Below are 22,354 nucleotides of genomic sequence, written 5' to 3'. Positions count from 1 at the left end.
CACCCAGCCCCAAATCAAAACTGACCCAACCCTCCCCAGCCGGCTCTCTGCCCCCTCCCCTCTGTTGGTGGCACCAGGCATGGCCTAGTATTAACAGAAGGATGGAAAACGACAGTGCTAACAAAGCATCCCTGAATCAGGCCTGAGTGAACAAAAGTAAGCTTGCTTCCCAAACCGCTGCCATGTTTGAACTGTAATTAACCCCACAGGCCAGATGGGAAGAATGGAATTGTTGCCGGCTCAAAGAGCCCGAGGCGGAGCAACAGCAGGTTCGTTGCCCGGTGTGCGTCGCACTAATTAACACACCAGGGTGGAGAAGCAAAACCAGGTTTATTTGAGCCCAAAAAAAGGTGCCAGGGAGAAAAGCATTCTCAAATCCTGCACACCGATACAAAACAGCTCTCTCTCTTTTTATACATGATTTCAACTAAGCATTCCCATTACTCCTCACACTCCTCCTCTCCCCACACCTTTCATTCCCATGCAGCAAATACACTTTGCAATAGCAATCACATGAAGCAGTTAAGTCATACTTGGCAAAAAAACCACCTTAGCTCGTTAGCAACTCTTCTGTGATCAGTTATCTGTACTTTCCCACCGTGGGGGCTACGTTCTCATGCATATAACTTTAATTACAGCACCTGCTTTCCGCCTATCTTATTTAGTATTGGCTACATCTAGTATTAAGCAGCCTTGCCACTGCCAGTAATTAGCACATAACACAAAAGGTTACAAAAGTTTAGTAAGGCTAACAAAAGCACTTTACATAAAGGTACTTTGGGTCACATAGGCCCAAAGCCATCCTCCCGAGTTACCTAGATTTATGCCTAGTGACACCAACAGAATGTATAACAGCTAGTTTAACCCTGGTACCACCGGGAGATAAGGGGGGCCCCTGCTTGCACCTGGTTTAGGAGGTAGAGTAATAATTTAAACAGTAAGACAAAATAAAGGTTCAAAAGTAGGCGCTAACGAAATAATGTATTTTTTGCCAAGTATGATTTAACCTGTTTAAAGTAATTGCTACTTTATAATGTATTTGCTATATGGGAACTAGAAGGGAGGGAAAAAGAGGGGGGGGAGGGAGGGAGCTGGGCAGTGGGGGTAATAGACATGCTTAGCTAAAATCATGTATAAAAAGGAAAAGCTGCTTGTATAAAGTGTGCTTGATTTAAGACGTGTCTGTGTCTCCAAGCACGAGCTTTGAGATCTCAAATAAACTTTTATTTTGCTTCTCCACCCTGGTGTGTCTATTGGAGCGAGGCACTCCGGGCAACAAACCACTGTTGCTGTCGCCTCGGGCCTCTGTGCCGGCAACAGTTTTGGCGTCCCTGGGTGGGCTCGAGGCTAAATTTAGCCTTGCCCGGACCCCTCCTGGAGGTCGACGGATTGCGGCGACGACCGACGCCTAGCGCGCACCGGTGACTTCATCGGGGGCCTCGGCGGAGACGCGGTGTGGTCGACCCCGGAGGGCACTACGGTGCAACGTGCTCAGATAGTGGAGAAGCAGCTGCGGGCGACGGTGGGGAACCGGTCTAGTGGATAAGGTAGGAACAGTCCAGTGCTGTTAACCTTTTGTTTGCCTGTTAAGACCTGGGGACGCCCAGTGTCTTCCCATAGGTATGGGGCAGGGACAGAGTACAGGCAGGGCACGGTGTACACCCTTAGAATGCATTCTGATGAATTGGAAAGTGTTTGAAAAAGATCCATTGACTAAAAGTAAACTGAAAAGATTCTGTACAGTAAACTGGCCTCAGTACCAGCTAGAGGGCCAGGAAAGGTGGCCACCGGAGGGATCACTTAATTACAACACGATCCTTCAATTAGCTTTGTTTTGTCAGCGAATGAATAAGTGGAATGAATTTATGTATGCACAGTTGTTTATGTTGTTGAGAGATAGGTCAGATCTGTTTCAAGAGTGTAATCTGACTCCGACAGGCTCGGCAGTCACTGTTGTTAGTTCCCCGAACCCCTCCCCGGTTGTAATGGCAGAGTCGGTGTCCCCTTCGGCTCCTACACCCCCACCATATAAAGACCAGGTGCCTCAGGTTTCAGAGATTGCTCCTTCAGTGGGACTTTATCCATTGATTACTGAGACTGTGGTGGCTCGCCCGGGAATGGAGGGGCGCCGGGCCACTACTATGCTAGTTTACTCACATGTGCCTTTTAACCCAGTGGACTTAGCAGCCTTTAAGGCACAGGCAGGGGAATTCTCCACGAACCCCAGCAAGTTCATTTCGGTTTTTAAGGGATGTTTTGCCAGTCACAAGCCTGACTGGGATGACTGTAATACCCTTATGAGGACCCTGTTGTCTGAAGTGGAAAAAAATCAGGTTATAGCTAAGGCAAGGGAAAAAGCACAAATAAGGCATGATCGGGATCCGGCTAATGTTGCCACTCCTGCCAATATGGTCCCCCTAGCAGATCCTAGGTGGAATCCTAATGAGCCTAATGGTCAGACCCGCCTCACTGTGTACAAGGAGCTGCTCTTGCTCGGACTCCGACGCTCAGCTGTTCGCCATAACAATTGGGCCAAGCCTTATGAGCTCATACAGGAGCCTAAGGAAAGTCCGGTCGCTTTTCTGCAGCGCATCCGGGATGCCATTCGGCAAAACACTAACGCAGACCCTGATAATGCAGCAACTGAGGCAATTATAAAAGGTATCTTTACCAGCCGTGCTGCCCCTGACATTAAAAGGAAATTGCAGAAAAAGGAGGATTTGATGGGCATGTCTGTGGCACAGATTTTGGAAACTGCAAACAAGGTTTACAGCCTTAGAGAGGGAGAGAAGGAAAAGAGGCAAGTGAAGATGATGGTTGCAGCAGTACAGGCCAGTGACAAGAGGAAGTTTCAGGAAGGAGGTGGAAGGGGCCGGGGAATGAGAGGCCGTGGACGTGGGCGCCCTGGCTCACAGGAAAGGCGTTTGGGTCACAATCAGTGTGCCATATGCTGGAAGGAGGGACACTGGAAAAATGAGTGCCCCGAGAGGGAAGATACCCCTATGATGCAGCAGAGAATCAAGACTAGGGGTGTCAGGGGAGACGGACTATCCTGCCCCCGGAACCCCGAGTAAAAATGCGGGTGGGAAATTCTGAAATAGACTTTTTAGTAGACTGTGGAGCAGCTCGAACCGCCGTAAATCAACCCCTCCAGCTGCCCGTGGCAGATTCCCTCACTGTGGTCGGCGCTACAGGAAAAGGAATCAAGTGTCCAGTGTATGCCCCAGCAGAATGTGCTTTGGGAGACAGAACTCTCTCCCACAAGCTGGTTTACCTCCCCGACTGCCCAACGCCTCTACTGGGACGGGATCTGCTTTGTCACTTAGGTGCCACCCTGCATTTCACCCAAGATGAAATCACTCTCACCCTGCCCCCAGAGAATGCCTGGATAATGACTCTTGCAGTTGAGCCCTCAGCCATGCAAGCCCCAGAGTGGAGCCAGTGGGAGGACCAGGTTTTTCCTCTAGTATGGGCATCGGGGGTCCCAGGAAAGGCAGCACATCACACCCCCATTAAGGTTCAGCTCCTGCCAGGAAAAGGTCCGGTGCGGATCAAGCAGTATCCGATCAAGAGGGAGGCCAGTGAAGGGCTGCAGGAAACTATAAATCAGTTTCTGAAGTACGGGGTACTGCGAGAATGTCAGTCAGCCTGGAACACCCCCATCCTGCCTGTTCGAAAGCCCAATGGCACCTATCGGCTGGTCCAGGACCTGAGGGCAGTTAATGAACGGGTTAAGACTCTGCACCCCCTTGTTCCAAACCCATATACACTGTTGGCATCTGTGGGGGGGCAGTACACCCACTTTTCGGTCCTAGACCTGAAAGATGCTTTCTTCACAATTCCGGTCGACACACAATCTCAGGAGATTTTCTCCTTCGAGTGGGAAGACGATAAAAGGGTTAAAAAGCAGCTTTGCTGGACTGTTTTAGCTCAGGGGTTTAAAAACTCCCCCACCCTTTTCGGCCAGGCTCTGGCCAAAGACCTGGAGGAATGGAATACTCCAGATGGGATTCTCCTCCTGCAGTATGTTGACGACCTGTTAATAGCGGCTGTGGGATTAACCCCTTGCCTCCACGCCACTGTGAGCCTCCTGAACTTTGTTGGGCTCCGAGGATACCGGGTAGCTCAGAGCAAGGCTCAAATTGCCCTCTCAGAAGTACAGTACTTAGAATTTCACATAAGACAGCTGGAGAGGCAGCTTTCAAATGAAAGGAAGGAAGCAATCTGTCAAATTCCTGTCCCAAGCAATCGTAAACAGCTCAGGGCTTTTCTGGGCATGGCAGGCTTTTGCAGAATATGGATCCCAGAGTTCGTGGGCTAAGCCCTTGTATGAATGTGTTAAGGAAATGGATCACGACCCCTTTCACTGGTCCTCAAAAGCTAACAGGGCATTTAAGGTGTTAAAAAAAAAGCTAATGGAAGCCCCTGCACTCGGCCTGCCTAACCTTTCTAAGCCGTTTCAACTGTATGTGCATGAAAGGAAAGGAGTAGCCCTGAAAGTACTTACTCAATTATTAGGCACCTGGAAATGTCCTGTGGCATATTTCTCTAAACAGCTGGATCAAGTTGCCAAGGGTTGGCCTGCATGCTTGCGAGCAGTCGCAGCAACTGCTCTGGTGCTTGGTAAAGAGAAAAAAATGACTTTGGGGGGGACTGTGCAGGTGTATACCCCTCATATGGTTCAAGCCCTGCTGGATACTAAGGGTGGTCTCTGGCTCACGCAGGCTCGGGTAGCTCGGTACCAGGCTAAACTCCTAAAAAATCCTAAAGTTTCCCTGCAGACCTGCCCCTCCCTCAACCCAGCCACTATGTTGCCAGAAACAGAGGAGCAGGAACATGACTGTTTAAAAATCATAAATGCCCAGTACTCCAGCCGTTCGGACTTAAAAAATCAGCCACTCCCCAATGCAGAGTATGAGTGGTACACTGACGGCAGCAGCTTTGTTACAGACGGACAAAGGAGGGCTGGCTATGCTGTTGTAACTCTCCATGAGACTGTGGAAGCGGAAAGTTTGCCTGCCGAAACATCAGCCCAGCTGGCTGAATTGGTAGCTTTAACCCGTGCACTCAAACTGTCAAAAAAAAAAAAGAATTAACATTTTTACTGATTCCAGATATGCCTTTGGAGTGCTACATGCTCATGCAGGTCTCTGGAAGCAAAGGGGAATGCTTACAGCTCAAGGGTCGCCGGTCAAGCATGGGACCCAAATTCTCCGGCTTCTGGAAGCGGTGCAGCTCCCCTCAAAGGTAGCAGTGGTGCACTGCAAAGCCCATCAAAAAAAAGACCAGGACGTAGCCAAGGGCAACGCCAGGGCCGACAGGGAAGCCAAGCGGGCTGCCACCCTGAAACCATTGAAAGCTAAGAAGGCCCATGTGCATGCCCTCATCCCATCAGTGGGTGAGCTCCCAGCCCCTCAGTACTCTCGTAGAAAAAAAAATCTGGCCGACTCCCTTGGGCTCCAGGAAAAGGAGGGATGGCTCCACTCCACACAAAAAAAAATCCTCCTACCTAAAAGCCTAATACGGCCAGTACTACAGAAACTACATCAAACCACTCACGCTGGAAGGGAGGCTCTCACCCAGCTTATAAATAAGTATTTTCTAACCTCTGGATTAAAACCCCTGGCATCCCAGGTACAGGCTAAGTGTTTAGTCTGTCAAAAAAACAACCCTCGACCAGGAGTGTCAGTGCCACCAGCCACTCTGGAACCTACCCCAGGGCCAGGATTGGTGTGGCAAGTAGACTTCACTGAGTTCCCCCGAACCCAAGGGTTCAGGTACCTCCTCGTCATGGTGGATCGATTCAGCGGATGGCCTGAAGCCTTCCCATGCCGTAACAACACTGCCAGAACAGTGGCTCTCAAGTTTGTCAAGGAGATCATTCCTCGCTTTGGACTCCCCCAGTGGATGAAGTCTGACAATAAAACACACTTCACATCGCAAGTCATTCAGGAAATTTCGGATGTTCTACAAATCACCTGGAAGCTCCACACTCCACGGCGACCACAGGCCAGTGGAGTAGTGGAACGTACTAATCAGACACTCAAGCGGCATCTCTCAAAGGTCTGCCAAGAGGCTTCTCTTCGGTGGCCTGATGCCTTACCCCTTGTTTTGCTCCGAGTTCGTGCTCTCCCAAAGGGCAGGTTAGGGCTTAGTCCCTTCGAGATTATGTTCGGGAGGGCATGGCCTATGAATGGTACACCGGTTCTGTTAGGGGAGTGGGAGGTAGGCTGCGGTTTCTTATCTCAGTACATGTGCTCTCTGTCTGCTGTTCTCTGTTCTCTCCACAGATATACCAAAGATTTGCAGCCTCTCCCGCTGGATGCCCCTGTCCACTCCCTGCAGCCTGGTGACTCCGTTCTCGTTCGTACCTGGAAGGACGAGCCTCTCCAAGAGAAGTGGAAGGGACCTCACACCGTCCTGCTGATCTCCCACACAGCAGCAAAGGTCGAGGGATACAAGAACTGGATCCACTACTCCCATCTGAAAGCAGTGCCAGCTCCTGAACGGTGGACCGTCCAACCTGCGGAGAAGACTGCCAACGACGATCTGGGACTTAAGCTGTTATTCAGGCGACAGTAAGGCCTGCTGGGAATGCCCTGTGGCCCCTTTGAACAGTTACAGCGCACTCCCCGTGAACACTCTGAGCATTGGCTGTGTTTATTTTCACAGGGCCAGCCTAACCTGTGGGCTTGGTCCCTTTTGTTTTTAATCTGCTTGTTATTAGTAGTAGTAATTTTGTGGGTATTTGGGGAATTGTAATTGTTAGGCCTTAAAATAACTTGCTCAGTATAAATCCAGGCCTAGGGTTTGCCACAGCGTTACTCTTTGCTCTAAAAACACTCCTCTCGTAAACTCCCGTTTCTCCCCAGGCACATGCAAAATAAAAAAAAATCCCTAACAAATTAAAGTCAAATACATATAAAAACCTAAAAATTTGCTTTGCCCAAAAGTTTAATCTCTCTAACTGCTGAATATGCTCCCAAATCCCGCACCACGCAGCTGGGTTGCCCTGAAGGGTGGTTCCCCAAAATTGGTCAAATCTGTTAAAAATGGTTCAGTAAAAAAAAAAACACCTCAGGTACCCTCTTGTCACAAAACTGTACTATTAAATCCCAGTATGCATTAAGGAATAACCCCTGAAAACCGCAGGCCAACTCAAAACGTATCCCTTCCCCTATTAGGCTACGGTCAGTAAACCCCGGGTTAGTGTGCTATCGACAGTTCCAGTCCAACAATCACACTTGGTCCGCTAAAAATAGCACCTGTCAGTATTATTTCTCCCCTGACAATAATAATTCTCTCCCAGTCTATGTTAATGGCAAATCCAACTCCACCGCCCGCTTTAAAACTCTCAGTGGTGCCAAAGCAAAACAATAAAAAAGTAAAAATAATGGGTTGGTAAAAAATGGCCACTCCTTTTACATTTGTGGTACTTCTGCCTATAAGTGGCTCCCAAATCGGTGGTATAAAAGCTGTTATGTAAAATATCTTGCCCCTCCCCTTCAAGTGCTCCCTAAGCTGCCCCCTGGCCGCCCCAGGCAGCGCAGGTCATTGTCTAACATCCCAAAACCCATTGGCAAGAAAAACAAACTTGGCATAATCCTCCTCCCATCTTATGGGGTGGGAAGGCTGGCTAAACTTTACCGTCAGCTCTCTATGTTTCTCACCAAGTTTGCCAATAACACCCTGGCCATAAAAAAAAGCCTTAACTCCGAGCTTTATCAGCTCCGGTTGCTGGCCTTGCAAAACAAACAAGCCCTAAATTATGTTTTAGCCTCTCAGGGCGGGGTATGTGCCCTTATTAAAAACAAATGTTGTACTTATGTCCCAAAAAACGCACAGAACATTAACAAACACATCCTGTCAGCCAAACAGGCTTTCAAGCAGTAAAAGGCCCAAAAAAGAAAACCCACAATTTTTAATTCCCTTTAAAGTTGGTTGCCCAACCTAAAAAAACTGAAAAGTGGCCTTGTGCGTCTCCTCCTCACAGGTGTGGTACTGTGCCTGGTCACCCTCCTCCTGCTTGCTTGTTTTAAACTGCTCCTTCGTAAACTTTGTACCCCCCGTGCCCCAAAGGTCCCTATGTACCCCCTCAGTAACAGCCCCAGCTCCATAAAACTCAACTACATCTTGTCCACAGTATATGAGAACACTCAGCCAAAGGTTTGTTGAGTATTCTCAAAGGAGGGAATTGTTGGTGGCACCAGGCATGGCCTAGTGTTAACAGAAGGATGGAAAACGACAGTGCTAACAAAGCATCCCTGAATCAGGCCTGAGTGAACAAAAGTAAGCTTGCTTCCCAAACCGCTGCCATGTTTGAACTGTAATTAACCCCACGGGCCAGATGGGAGGAATGGAATGTATAACAGCTAGTTCAACCCTGGTACCACCAGGAGATAAGGGGGGCCCCTGGTTTAGGAGGTAGAGTAATAATTTAAACAGTAAGACAAAATAAAGGTTCAAAAGTAGGCGCTAACGAAATAATGTATTTTCTGCCAAGTATGATTTAACCTGTTTAAAGTAATTGCTACTTTATAATGTATCTGCTATATGGGAACTAGAAGGGAGGGAAAAAGGGGGGGGGGGAGGGAGGGAGCTGGGCAGTGGGGGTAATAGACATGCTTAGCTAAAATCATGTGTAAAAAGGAAAAGCTGCTTGTATAAAGTGTGCTTGATTTAAGACGTGTCTGTGTCTCCAAGCACGAGCTTTGAGATCTCAAATAAACTTTTATTTTGCTTCTCCACCCTGGTGTGTCTATTGGAGCGAGGCACTCCGGGCAACAAACCACTGTTGCTGTCGCCTCGGGCCTCTGTGCCGGCAACACCTCTCTCCTCCTCCCTTTGTTCAGTCTCCCAGGCAGAAGGTGGGAATTCTCCCAACCCCCCTCCTGGCTCAGGTTACAGCTCAGGTAGATTCTTCTCATCCCCAATGCAACCTCCCTGCAACATTCCCAGGTCAATCCGCCCTGCTCCCTGCTCCGTCACACCCAGGAGCAGGTTAGAGGCCAGGTGACACCTTCCACCCAGGAAACTGGGGGAGGAGCCGGGGGGGTGGCTGGAGCAGACGGCTGGGCGAGTTTCAGTTTTCGCGCTGGCTGGGGAAGCGGAGGGAACCCAAAGCTGAGGGATGAGCTCCCTACCCCCTGGAGACCTGCCTGAGGGGTCCTGGTTTCTGTACCTGGGACTGTTCCTGTCATGTAATAAACCTTCTGTTTTCCCGGCTGGCTGAGAGTCCTGGTGTATCGCTGGAATTGGGGGTGCAGGGCCCTGACTGCCCCACACTCCGTGACAGGCCTCCCTCTGTTTTCCCAGCCACATGCAAACTGAAACCCCCTCCACACCCCCTGGCTCCTCCTCCAGCCTTTGTCCAGTTTCCTGGGCAGAAGGTGTCACCTGGCCCCAACCCCCTCCTGGGCTCAGGTTATGTGCTCACGTGTCATCCCTCAAGTGAAGTCACCCCTGATATCCCACCACCACCCAGCACCAATACAGACAGTAAACCAGTAAAACTCCCACGCACCCTTCCCAGGCCAATCCTCCCCGCTCCCTGCTCTGTTACAGGTAGTGAGGTACCGGGCGCCCCCCAACTTGTCTAGGATCCCATCGGTCCTGGGCATGGGGTCGGCATCGGACACGGTGATGGCATTGAGCTTCCGATAGTCCACACCAGGGGCGGCTCTACAAAGTAGGCTGCCCCAAGCAGCGCGGAGCGCTGCGCCGCCCTTCCCCAGTCCCGCGGCGGGTCCCCTCTTCCCGCGGCTCCGGCTTCCTGGGGAGGGCGTCATTTGGCTCCGGTGGAGCTCCCGCCGGCATGCCTGCGGCAGGTCCACCGGAGCCGGGGACGAGCGGACCTGCCGCAGTCATGCCTGCGGGAGCTCAACCGGAGCCGCGGGAAGACGGGACCCGCCGCAGGCATGACTGCGGCAGGTCCGCTCGTCCCGGGCTCCGGTGGACCTGCCGCAGGCATGCCGGCGGAAGCTCCACCGGAGCCAAATGACGCCCTCCCCAGGATGCCGCCCCAAGCGGGCGCTTGGCCCGCTGGTGCCTAGAGCCGCCCCTGGTCCACACAGAACCGGATCGACCCGTCCTTCTTGGGGAGCAGCACGACCTGCGAGGCCCAGGGGCTGGCGGACGGCTGGATCACCCCTAAAGCCAGCATGTCCCCGACCTCTCTCTCCAGGTCCTGGGCTGTTTTCCCAGTGACCCTGAATGGGGAACACCTGATAGGAGGGTTGGTTCCTGTCTCCACCCTGTGAACAGCCGGGTTAGTGAGCCCAGGCCGGCTGGAGAAGAGCTGCCGGTGTGAATGCAGCACCTCTCTGATCTCTGCCTGCTGGGCAGGGGTTAGCTGGTCAGAGAGGGGGATTGATTCCAGCGAGGGGTTAGCCCCCGCCTCAGGGAGGAATCCCACCAGGGGATCCTCTCCCTTCTCCTCCCACTGCCCACACACAGCCAGCACCAGCTTCTCCCTGTCCCAGTGCGGCTTCAGCCTGTTGACAGGATGCACCCGGTGGCTGTGTGCCCGGCTGGCCAGTTCCACTACATAGTTCACCTCGTTTACCTGTCTGATGACCTTGAAGGGGCCGTCCCAGGCAGCTTGTTCCTCCTCACGGGGATGAGGCGCATCGCCTGGTCCCCGGTAGCACAGGAGCGGGCCCGGGCTGAGTGATTGTACCAGACCTTCTGCTTCCTCTGGGCCCTGGCTAGGTCTCCCCTGGCCAAGCCCATGAGCTCCACGAGCTTTTCCTAGAAAGCCAGGACATGCTCCACCACTGATTCCCCGTTGGGAGAGGCCTTTCCCTCCACTCGGCCCTCATCAAGCCCAGGGGCCCCCTCACTCTCCTCCCATACAGGGCCAACCGACCAGCTCGAGGGGACCCACGGGACATGGGCTGCTATTACTGTGGCCAGAGAGGCCACATACGGACCCAGTGCCCCAGGCTCAGGGACAGACTGAGCAGACCGAACCCACAGAGGGTTGACTGGGTAGAGACCCAGCCGGACGAGGGGCAGCGTTCGCAGGAAAGGGGGGCTGGCAGCGTACCACCTGCTAAGGAGGGAGGAGGGCCCCAGGCCAGCTCCTCTGGGGGGCTGGATGCTCCACACTCAGGGTTTTTGGTTTACAGGGTGGGCGCGGGGCTGTCCTCGTGGAGTGAGTGCCTTGTTCCCCTGGAGGTAGATGGGAGGAAGGTCACTGGGTACTGGGACACGGGCGCTGAGGTGACACTGGCCCGGCCCGTGGTGGTAGCTCCAGATCGGGTGGACACCTACCTGACCCTGATGGGGGTGGGCGGGACCCCATTCAAGATGCCCGTGGCGAGGGTACACTTGAAATGGGGGGCTAAGGAGGGCCCCAAGGATGTGGGGGTGCACCCCCATTTGCCCACTGAGGTGTTAATAGGGGGGACATGGAGGACTGGCCAAGCAACCCCCATGGTGCCCTGGTCGTGACCCATAGTCAGTGCCGGTGAGGGGCCCTGCCCCCTGACAACGGGGAGGGTACGTTGCTCGAGGAGCAGAACCCTAACCCAGTGGGGAAGGGCTGCCCAGGGACACGGCCCAGAGAGGCTGCAGCCGCAGACCCAGCCGGTGAGAGAGAGCAGATCCCCATCCCTGTCCCAGCTGCTGAGTTCCAGGCCGAGGTGCAGAAAGATCCCTCCTTGCGGAAGCTCAGGGACCGGGCTGACCTCAGTGCAGTACAGACCATGAGGAGAGGTTGCAAGGAGAGGTTCCTGTGGGAGAAGGGGTTCCTGTACCGAGAATGGGCTCCCCCCGGGGAGGTGGAGTCATGGGGGATCAGGAGGCAGCTGGTGGTTCCCCAGAAGTTTCGCCACAAGCTGCTGTACCTGGCCCATGACATCCCCCTCGCCGGGCACCAGGGAATCCGGCGCACCAGGCAGAGGCTGCTACAGAACTTTTACTGGCCTGGGGTCTTTACCCATGTCCGGCAGTACTGCCAATCCTGTGACCCCTGCCAGCGGGTGGGGAAGGCCCGGGACAAGGGGAAAGCAGCTCTGAGACCTTTGCCCATCATAGAAGAACCTTTCCAGAAGGTGGCCATGGACATGGTGGGACCTCTCAGCAAGGTGACCCGGTTAGGGAAGAAACACATCCTGGTGGTGGTAGATTTCGCCACTCGCTACCCCGAGGCGGTGGCCTTGTCCTCTACCGAAGCAGACACTGTGGCGGATGCGCTGCTGACCATTTTCAGCCGGGTGGGGTTCCCCAAGGAAGTCTTAACGGACCAGGGGTCCAACTTCATGTCGACCCTGCTCCAGTCCTTGTGGAAGAAATGTGGGGTCCGACCTAGCTGGGCCTCAGCGTATCACCCCCAGTCCAACGGGCTGGTGGAGAGGTTCAACGGGACGCTAAAGATGATGCTAAAAACATTTATGAACCAGCACCCACAGGACTGGGACAAGTACTTACCTCACCTGCTGTTTGCATACAGGGAGGTACCCCAGGAATCTACCGGGTTTTCTCCTTTCAAACTGTTATATGGAAGGCGGGTAAGGGGGCCCCTGGACCTGATGAGAGACGAATGGGAGGGGAAGGCCGCTCCCGATGGCGAGTCAGTGGTGGAGTATGTCCTGACCTTCCGGGAAAGACTTGCCGAGCTCATGGGCCTGGCCAGGGAGAATCTGGCCCGAGCCCAGGGGAAGCAGAAGGTCTGGTACTACCACACAGCGCAGGCCCGCGCCTTCGCCACCGGGGATCAGGTGATGGTTCTCATTCCCGTGAGGAAAAACAAACTCCAGGCTGCCTGGGAAGGTCCCTTCAAGGTTGTCAAGCAGTTAAATGAGGTAAACTATGTGGTGGAGCTGTCGAACCGGGCGCACCACCGCCGGGTGTACCACGTGAATATGATGAAGCCATACTATGACAGGGGGAATGTGGTGTTGGCCGTGTGTGGACACTGGGAGGAGCAGGGAGATGACCCTTTAGTGGATCTATTCCCGGGGACAAAAGCTGGTTCCCCCCTGGAGGCAATTCCCCTCTCGGATCAGCTGACCTGCTGAGATCAGAGGGGTGCTGCATCTATACCGACAGCTGTTTTCCAGCCAGCCTGGACGCACTAATTTGACTGTCCACCGGGTGGAGACCGAGTCACATCCCCTATAAGATGCTCCCCTTTTTGGGTCACCGGGAAAACTGCCCAGGAACTAGAAAGAGAGGTCAGGGACATGCTGGCTTTGGGGGTGATCCAGCCATCCGCCAGCCCCTGGGCCTCCCCAGTGGTGCTGGTCCCCAAGAAGGACGGGTCGATCCGGTTCTGTGTGGACTATAGGAAGCTCAGTGCAATCACCGTATCTGATGCCTACCCCATGCCCAGGCCTGACGAGCTCCTGGACAAGCTGGGAGGCGCTTGGTACCTCACCACCATGGATCTTACCAAGGGCTACTGGCAAGTGCCGCTGGACGCAGATGCCAGGCTGAAATTGGCCTTTATCACCCCCCTGGGGCTCTATGAGTTTCTGACCCTGCCCTTCGGCCTCAAGGGAGCGCCGGCCACCTTCCAGCGCCTGGTGGATCAGCTACTGAGGGGGATGGAGAGTTTTGCCGTGGCGTATATTGACGACATCTGCGTCTTCAGCCAGACCTGGGAGGACCACGTGTCCCAGGTTAGACGAGTGCTGGACCGACTCCGACAGGCTGGGTTAACCGTAAAGGCCGAAAAATGCAAGGGGGTCATGTCGGCATCGGGCACTAGCTGGTCTGGGTCCACCACCTCGGACTGCGCCAGCGTCACCTCCGCACCCGTGTCCCAGAAGCCCTGGATGCTCCTTCCCCACACCTCACTGGGGATGATGTGGCGATTGTCCCCCCGGGGCCTGTCCCACGCTCACCCGGCGGATGGAGTACGGCCGCTCTGGACCTGGGGCCCCGCCTTCCCCTGCTGGCCTGGCCTGGCGGTCCCCTCCCCCTGGCACAGCCCTCTCGACTGCGGCCCCCTGGCCCGGCAGTGCCCCCTCTCGGTGGGCTCCACCCAGTTCACACCCATTGGGTTCTGCTTGGCTGCCGTCTCCTTCATCTTCAGGCACTGGGCCACGTTGTGCCCCTTTTGGCTACAGTAATTACATGTCAGGTCCCACGCGGGGTCGGCCGCCCCGGTGTTCCCGGCCACCCCTGAGCTGGGCTTCCTGGAGTCCCACCTTGGAGAGGTCTCTGGGTGACTCCCCTTCTGAGCCCCCAATGTGGCAGATCAGTTTGTGGACAGTAGATCGGGGGCAGGAGGCAGGACTCTGGGAACCTCCTCTCCCTTGGCACAGCCTGTCTGCACGGCAAGAAGCTCCCACGGCTTCACCTCCTGGGTCTCTCCTTGGAGCATTCAGCATCCTCTGCCCCTCCGTGCGCTTCCCCCAGCGAGTCCCCCCGGCGGGGTCCTGGGGAAGCCACAGGGCCCTGCCCCCCCACTGCGCAGTCAGACATGACTCTCAGCCAGCCAGTAACACAGAGGTTTATTCGATGACAGGAACAGGGGCTAACACAGAGCTTGTAGGTACCGCAAACCGGACCCCTCAGCCAGGTCCATTCTGGGGGCAGTGAGCCAGACCCCCACATCTGCACTCACTCCTCATCCCCAGCCAGCTCCAGACTGAAACCCCCTCCAGCCCCTCCTCTCTGCTCAGCTCCTTTCCCGGGCCAGGAGGTCACCTGATCTCTCTGTCTCCCCCACCTTTAGCGTCCCCTTGCAGGGGGGCAGGGCCTGCCCATTAGTTGTGGAGTCAGAGGGTCGGCCAGGAACTGAGGCCCCCCCACAGTATTCAGAGGGAACGTTAAGAACAGTCCCACTTCCTCACAACCCCTCAGCCAGGTCCCTCTGGGGGGCAAGGAGCTTAGACCCCAGACTTGGGGTTCCTGCCTCCTCCCAGCCAGCCCCAAACTGACACTAAAAACCCCTCCAGCCGGCTCTCCCCTCCTTCTTCCCCTCTCCCTTTGTCCAGTTTCCCAGGCTCGCCCCACCCCCCTCCCGGCTCAGGTACCGCCCCTCATCTAAAGTCACCCCCTGCTCTCCCCTCCCCCATGCAGACAGCCCCAGTAAAACCAGACGACATTCCCAGGTCAATCCGCCCCCCTCCCTGCTGGGTCACACCTCTCCCCCCTCCGAGACTGAACGGAGCGGGGTCCCTCTGCCCAGTGACCCGGGGAAGTTCGGGGCCCCCTCTCCGGGACAGCGCGTCCGCTATCAGGTTGGCACTTCCCTTCACATGGACCACGTCCATGTCATAGTCCTGCAGGAGCAGGCTCCACCTCAGGGGCTTGGCGTTGGCTCCTTTCATCTGGTGCAGCCAGGTCAGGGGAGAGGGGTCGGTGCACACGGTGAAGTGGCGCCCAAAGATCCTTGGGCTTCCGGTCCACTAGCCACATCTGGAGGGCAGATGTCATCCAGCTGCTCCAACCCCACCCGGTTATACACGTCCTCTGCGGTGGTGGCCCCTGCGCCCTTCCCCCACTTGCGGAGATAGTCCCCCAGCAGGTTGGTGACCTCCTTGTAAGTGACCCCTGAGGTCTTGCGCACACCCCGGAATCGTTTCCTGTTCGCCCCGGGGGGCAGTTCAAACTCCAGCAGCAAAGCCTGTGTGAACAGGTCAGAGTCCCCCGTCTCCACACCATCCCTTTGGCTGAACCCCTCTCTGGCCTTGGGACCCAGCCGGGGGGTCAGACAGCGCAGCCTGTCTGTGGGGTCAGTCTGGGTCAGATCACAGGCCTGCTCACAGGCTGTGAGATAGGGGTCAATATCCCCCCTCCTTGAACTGGGGCAGCACTTTGGTGTCTAGAGTCCCCACCCCACTGGCGTCTCGGGGCCCTTCCCCACTGACCCCCCGGCAGGCCCTCTCGGCCGCCGCGCCTTCATCGCCAGCTTGTGCTTCCGCTGTTCTGCACGGTCCTCTCGTTCTCTCTCTGCCCACCAGCCGCCGCTCCTCCAGCGCCAGCTCCTTCGCTTCCAGCTCCAGCTCTAGTGTCCGCAGCTCCTCGAGGGAGGAACCCAACTGGGGTCTCCCTGTGCTGACTGGGGAGTCTGGTCTGACACCCTCCTGGTCGCTACACAAACTGCCCCCCCCGGCTACTCCCCGGCTCACCGGGCACCCCGGGAGCCCCCCTGGGGTCTGGAGCCTGTTCCTCAGACTGGTCCTTCTCTACAAGCTGAGCAATCAGCCGCTCCTTAGGGAGCCTCCCACGCTCAGCCCTCTCCCCCTGCACAGACCTGCCAGGTCGCTCCTACGGAGCTGGTTCTAGGCCATTTCCAGGCTGGTTCCGAAGTTCAATCCCCTCGTTCTACCGCTGGCAGCCGCTCACTGCCAAGTGCCTGTGCTCGCAGCCAAATGTCTACAGGGGGCATCCGCCAACCATCCTCTGCGGCCACGTTGTCACGGACTCACAGATCGTGCCCACTAATGGCCCCGTGCAGTCCGGGGGGGGTGTGCCCCTTTCAGTGCGACAGCCCTTCTCGGGGGGCCACTCTCTCTCGGGGTCAGGCCCCTCCACCTCCCAGAGCCGCACCTCTCTGAGCCTCAGCACATCTGTCTCTGCCGTGGGCCCCCCCAGGGAGTCCCCTCGCTCTGGACCCCCCAGGCCTCCTCACCCCCGAAGGGGTTGATGCCTCCTGTTCTCTAGCCCGGAGCGACTCTCAGCCAGCGTAACACAGGAGGGTTTATTGAGGGTTGAACCCAGCACAGGAAACTCACTGACCCTCAGGCCTGGCCTCCCTCAGCCTAGCACATCCCAGTCCCCCTGCACCCAGGGGGGCTCTGCCTGCTCCCCCTCTCCAGCCCCGAGCCCCCCTGCTCCCAGCTGGGCCTCCAATATCCCCGGCCCCAACCCCGCCTCTGTCCATTGTCTTCTCTCCAGGGAAACAGGGTCACCTGGGCCCCCTCTCCCCTCTTCTGTCCTCTGGCCCCTCTGGCTGGAGCCGGCTGGTCCGGTCACCGGGGTCCTCTCCCCGCAGCCCATTGTCCTTCCACTGGCCAGAACCGGCTGTGACTCCTGAGCTGCGTCTCCAGGGCACCAGGTCACCAGTCGCTGGGGTCTCCATCCTCCAGGCCATCAGTCGGGGTCCCGAGTCCCCTCTCCGGTCCTGTGGCCCAACAAACTCCCTCTCCCCTTGTCACGGAGTGTGGGGCAGTCAGGGCCCTGCACCCCCAGCTTCCTGCGATTCACCGGGACTCTCAGCCAGCCAGTAACACAGAAGGTTTATCTGGATGACAGGAACACAGTCCAGGACAGGTCTTGCAGGCACAGACAACGGGACCCCCTTTAGTTAGATCCATCCCCACTCAGCATTCAAACCACTGGCAAAAGAAGAACCCCACCCCCCCAACACACTTTGTCACACCTCACACTCCGGCGCCTCCGCCCTGCTCGCCCAGGCACCGAGCGGCTCGCCCTAGTGAAAGCGTGTGATGGGGGCCTCCCAGGGACTGAACTGTGCGAGGCCCCAGGCCCGTGGATCTGGGACACCCGCGGGGGCAGAACGGGTGGGCAGGGGCTGTCTGGGAGAATTTGAACTGCCCGGGGGGGGTGTTGTCACTGGCTCTGGAACGCAAACTGGTTCCAATGGAGCCAGCGAGGGGGGGACCCCGGGGCGCTGCCGGCACCGGGTGTAACCGCCAGAGCGTAAAACGTCCTAGTTTGTGTAACCAGGCGGCAGGGCCTGTGTGAGTTTTTCCATCTTTACCCATCCTGGGCACGCAGCCAAAGCAGTGATAAGAGCAGCCAGGGAGCGGAGTGTAAACCCAACCTGAGGGCTGGCCACAGCCGGGGCGGCCGGCGGGCGCTGCTAGGACGCCAGCAATGAAAGCACTAACTGCGCTGCCATTGCTCCGATTCAGAGTTAACGCCTGCGAGAGGCGGGGCAGGGGGCGGGGCCCATCCCACCCCTGCCCAGCTGTTGTTCCAGGCAGATGCCTCCGTGTCGGTGACTCACGACTCCCGCTTCCAAGGACAGTTTTGCAGCCATCAGGGACAAACTGCCTGCCCAGCTCAGGGGTCCCTGTCCCTGTCGCCCCCCGCTTCCTTGGCCCGCTGGTCACTGTCTGTGGGGCAGCACCAGGCCGCCTGCAGGGGGCCTGCAGGGACCCATCGCCTGGGGGGCAGCGCACGCAGAGCAGCCGGCTGTGGGGACCTGCCCTCCATGCAGAGGGGCCCCCCACGCTTTGCTCCCAGAGCTGGCAGCTGCCTCAGGGTCACCGCAGTGGGGAGTGAGGGGGGCAGGAAGAAGGGAGCCCAGCCACTCTAGTGAGGGGTGGTGAATAGGGCCCCATTGGCTGGTGTTACAGGGAGGCTGGGCAGTGTTATATGGGGGGAGGGGGGTTGTACCATGTGATGGGGTCTGTGGGGGGCACTGGGGGGTTGTCCCATGTCACTGGGCTCTGTGGGGGGTCAAACCACATGACCAGGCACTGTGGGGGGTCATACCATTTCATGGGGCTTTGTGGGGGTGTCACGGAGGCACCGGGCAATACTGCAGGATGCTCTGTCCATGGGGTGCAGTACATCCCACTGCTGCCACCAGTTGTCACGGAGTCCCCGGGCGATGCTCTGGAACTGCTCCCCACAAAGCCAGGCAGGACTCTGGGAGCCTCCTCTCCCTCGGAGCAGCCTGTCTGCAGGGCAAGAAGCTCCCACGGCTTCACCTCCTGGGTCTCTCCTTGGAGCATTCAGCATCCTCTGCCCCTCCGTGCGCTTCCCCCAGCGAGTCTGCCCAGGCGGGGTCCTGGGGGAGCCACAAGGTCCTGCCCCCCCACTGTGCAGTCAGATGTGACTCTCAGCCAGCCAGTAACACAGAAGGTTTATTAGGCGACAGGATCACAGCGTAGGGCAGAGCTTGTTAGCACAGAAATCAGTGACTTTCAGCCAAGTCCATCTTGGGGAGTCCTGGGCCAGACGCCCTGGACTCCCCCTCTTCCGGTCCCCCCGCAGACTGCCAGCCTCCAGCCACCCCACCTCTGACACCCCCCCCTCGATGCCCCTCCTCCTTTTCTTTGTCTCCCTTCCCCAGGAAATGGTGGCACCTGTTTGCACCCCCCTCCTGGGTCTCAGGTTATGCAGCTGCAAACAGCTGGGCAGCCTCACCTGCCCCAGGGCCTCAGCAAAATCACACCCCCAATTCCCACCACTGGAGTATTGGTGCAGCACACAGGGAAACTGAGGCACAGCCAGTATTGGTATAGGACAGTAAGACTCACATGCACCATAACAAGATGAATAAACCCCCACTTTGTCACACGGGGGCACTGAGGGGTTATCCCACGTCACAGATGTCTGGGGGGGTACTGGGGGTCATACCACATCCCGGGGCTCCAGGGGGGGTGCTGGGAGTTGTACCAAGTCATGGGGCTCCCGGGGGGGTGGGGGGCCATACCATGTCACAGGGCTCCCGGGGGGGGCACTGGGGGTTTTTACCAAGTCACGGGGCTCGGGGGCTGGTGGGGTGTGTACGAAGTCATGGGGCTCCCGGGGGCACTGGGGAGGTGAACCACATCATGGGGCTCCGGGGGCACTGAGGGGGTGTACCACGTCATGGGGCTCCCAGAGGGTGCTGGGGGGGTGTACCACATCACAGGGCTCCGGGGAGGGGTGCTGGGGGCTGTACCACATCATAGGGCTCTGAGGGGGGTACTTGGGGGTGTACCACATCACGGGGCTCTGAGGGGGTGCTTGGGGTGTACTACATCACAGGGTTGCAGGGGGTGTTGGGGGTCATACCACATCACAGGGCTCTGGGAGGGGTGCTGGGGCTGTACCACATCACAGGGCTCTGGGGGCATGCTGGGGGCGTACCACATCACAGGGCTCCGGGGCGTGCTGGGGCTGTACCACATCACAGGGCTCTGGGGCGTGCTTGGGTGGCGTACCACATCACAGGGCTCTGGGGGCGTGCTTGGGGCGTACCACATCACAGGGCTCCGGGGCGCTGGGGCTGTACCACATCACAGGGCTCTGGGGCGTGCTTGGGGCTGTACCACATCACAGGGCTCTGGGGGCTTGCTTGGGGTGTACCACATCACAGGGCTCCGGGGCGCTGGGGCTGTACCACATCACAGGGCTCTGGGGGGTGTGCTTGGGGGGGCGTACCACATCACAGGGCTCCGGGGGGGGGGCGCTGGGGGCTGTACCACATCACAGGGCTCCGGGGGGGTCGATGGGGGGGTGTACCACATCACAGGGCTCCGGGGGGGGCGCTGGGGGCTGTACCACGTCACGGGGCTCTGGGGGGGGTCTGTCTCCCCGCCGCAGGCCATGTGGGCAGGCGGCTCTGGGCGCCAGGTGCCCAGACAATGGGCCAGCGGCTGGGGTGAAAACCTGCAGCTGTTCCCGCTCCCCCCCGCCCCCCCCAGGTAAACAGGATGGAGCTCGGAGCCGCGAGTCAACACGGCCCCACCCGGCGCACCGCGGGGCCCGTGCCGCCCGCCCGGATAAGCAGGACAAACACAGGATGCCTGCGGGGCCCGGCGCTGCTGGGAGACGGCGTCTGCTCCCAGTGACCCTCACTCGCCGTGGGGCAGCTCCCGGCCAGCCCTGCCCCCCACGCAGCACCCCGGGGCCACCTGCCCCAACGCGACGCCCCACAGCACCGGGGGCTCGCCCAGTGCGTAGGGCAGGGGATGGGCACCCGGACGCCTGGGTTCTTCTCCTGGCCCCAACTGGCTGGGAGCCCCCGCCCAGGTCCCTGTGGGTGTGTCTGGGCCCAGCCCTGGGCCAGGGGTCCCAGCTACCCAACCCCCAGTGACCCTGTGGGGTGGGGCATGGACCCGCCGCAGGCCGATGCCAGGGGCCAGCCAGGGGGCGTTGAATGGACTTGGGGTCCCAGCGGCTTTTCCTGGGGGCTGGACCCCTGGGCCCCCCTTCCCCAGCCCCATCCTGCGGAACAAGAAATTACAGCCCCACAGCCTGGCCACCCCATCAGAGCGGGGCCAGGGGGCCATTTGGCCTGCGCCTCAAGCTCCAAGGGGCCTCAGAGCTGGACACTTGTTAAGTTTTTGACATTTGATAAGTTTCGCAACTTGGTTTCATGGAACCAAAATGTGACACTCGCTTGGAGCTGCACGTTTACGCAATGAGAGCTGGGATTTGAACTGATACAGCTGAGCTCTGAACATAAGAACATAAGAGAGGCCGTACCGGGTCAGACCAAAGGTCCATCTAGCCCAGTATCTGTCTATCGACAGTGGCCAATGCCAGGTGCCCCAGAGGGAGTGAACCTAACAGGCAATGATCAAGTGATCTCTCTCTCCTGCCATCCATCTCCATCCTCTGACAAACAGAGGCTAGGGACACCATTCTTACCCATCCTGGCTAATAGCCATTTATGGACTTAGCCACCATGAATTTATCCAGTTCCCCTTTAAACATTGTTATAGTCCTAACCTTCACCACCTCCTCAGGTAAGGAGTTCCACAAGTTGACTGTGCGCTGCGTGAAGAAGAACTTCCTTTTATTTGTTTTAAACCTGCTGCCTATTAATTTCATTTGGTGACCCCTAGTTCTTGTATTATGGGAATAAGTAAATAACTTTTCCTTATCCACTTTCTCAACATCACTCATGATTTTATATACCTCTATCATGTCCCCCCTTAGTCTCCTCTTTTCCAAGCTGAAGAGTCCTAGCCTCTTTCATCTTTCCTCTTACGGGACCCTCTCTAACCCCCTAATCATTTTAGTTGCTCTTTTCTGAACCTTTTCTAGTGCTAGAATATCTTTTTTGAGGTGAGGAGACCACATCTGTACACAGTATTCGAGATGTGGGCGTACCATGGATTTATATAAGGGCAATAATATATTCTCAGTCTTATTCTCTATCCCCTTTTTAATGATTCCTAACATCCTGTTTGCTTTTTTGACCGCCTCTGCACACTGCCCCAGCTCTGGGGCCTGGGGGAGACTGTGGGACTCCAGACAGGGCCCAGAACTGAAATTCACTAACCCTGGGGCGGCAGGGGAGCCCATGCCCCAGCCCTGGGCTCCCCCCAGCTCTGCCGGTGCCCCTCACTCCGGACCCGCAGCCCCTGCTAGCCCAGCGCTGCCCCCCACCCAGCTCTGCCGGTGCCCCTCACTCCTGCCCCGCAGCCCCTGCTAGCCCAGCCCTGCCCCCCAGCCCTGCCGGTGCCCCTCACTCCTGACCCGCAGCCACCTCCTAGCCCAGCCCTGACCCCCCCAGCTCTGCCGGTGCCCCTCACTCCCGACCCACAGCCCCTGCTAGCCCAGCCCTGTCCCCCCAGCTCTGCCGGTGCCCCTCACTCCCGACCCGCAGCCCCCCGCCCCTTCCCACCGTTCGCGCCGGGCCCGGCAGGGGGCGCCGTTCGCTCGCGGATCCGCGGCCGGTGGCGGCTCCGGGCTCAGTCGGTCCCGG

This window comes from Mauremys reevesii, linkage group 1 (genome assembly GCF_016161935.1).
Source record: "Mauremys reevesii isolate NIE-2019 linkage group 1, ASM1616193v1, whole genome shotgun sequence".
NCBI classification, from domain to species: Eukaryota; Metazoa; Chordata; order Testudines; family Geoemydidae; genus Mauremys; species Mauremys reevesii.
This window is presented reverse-complemented; position numbering follows the sequence as displayed.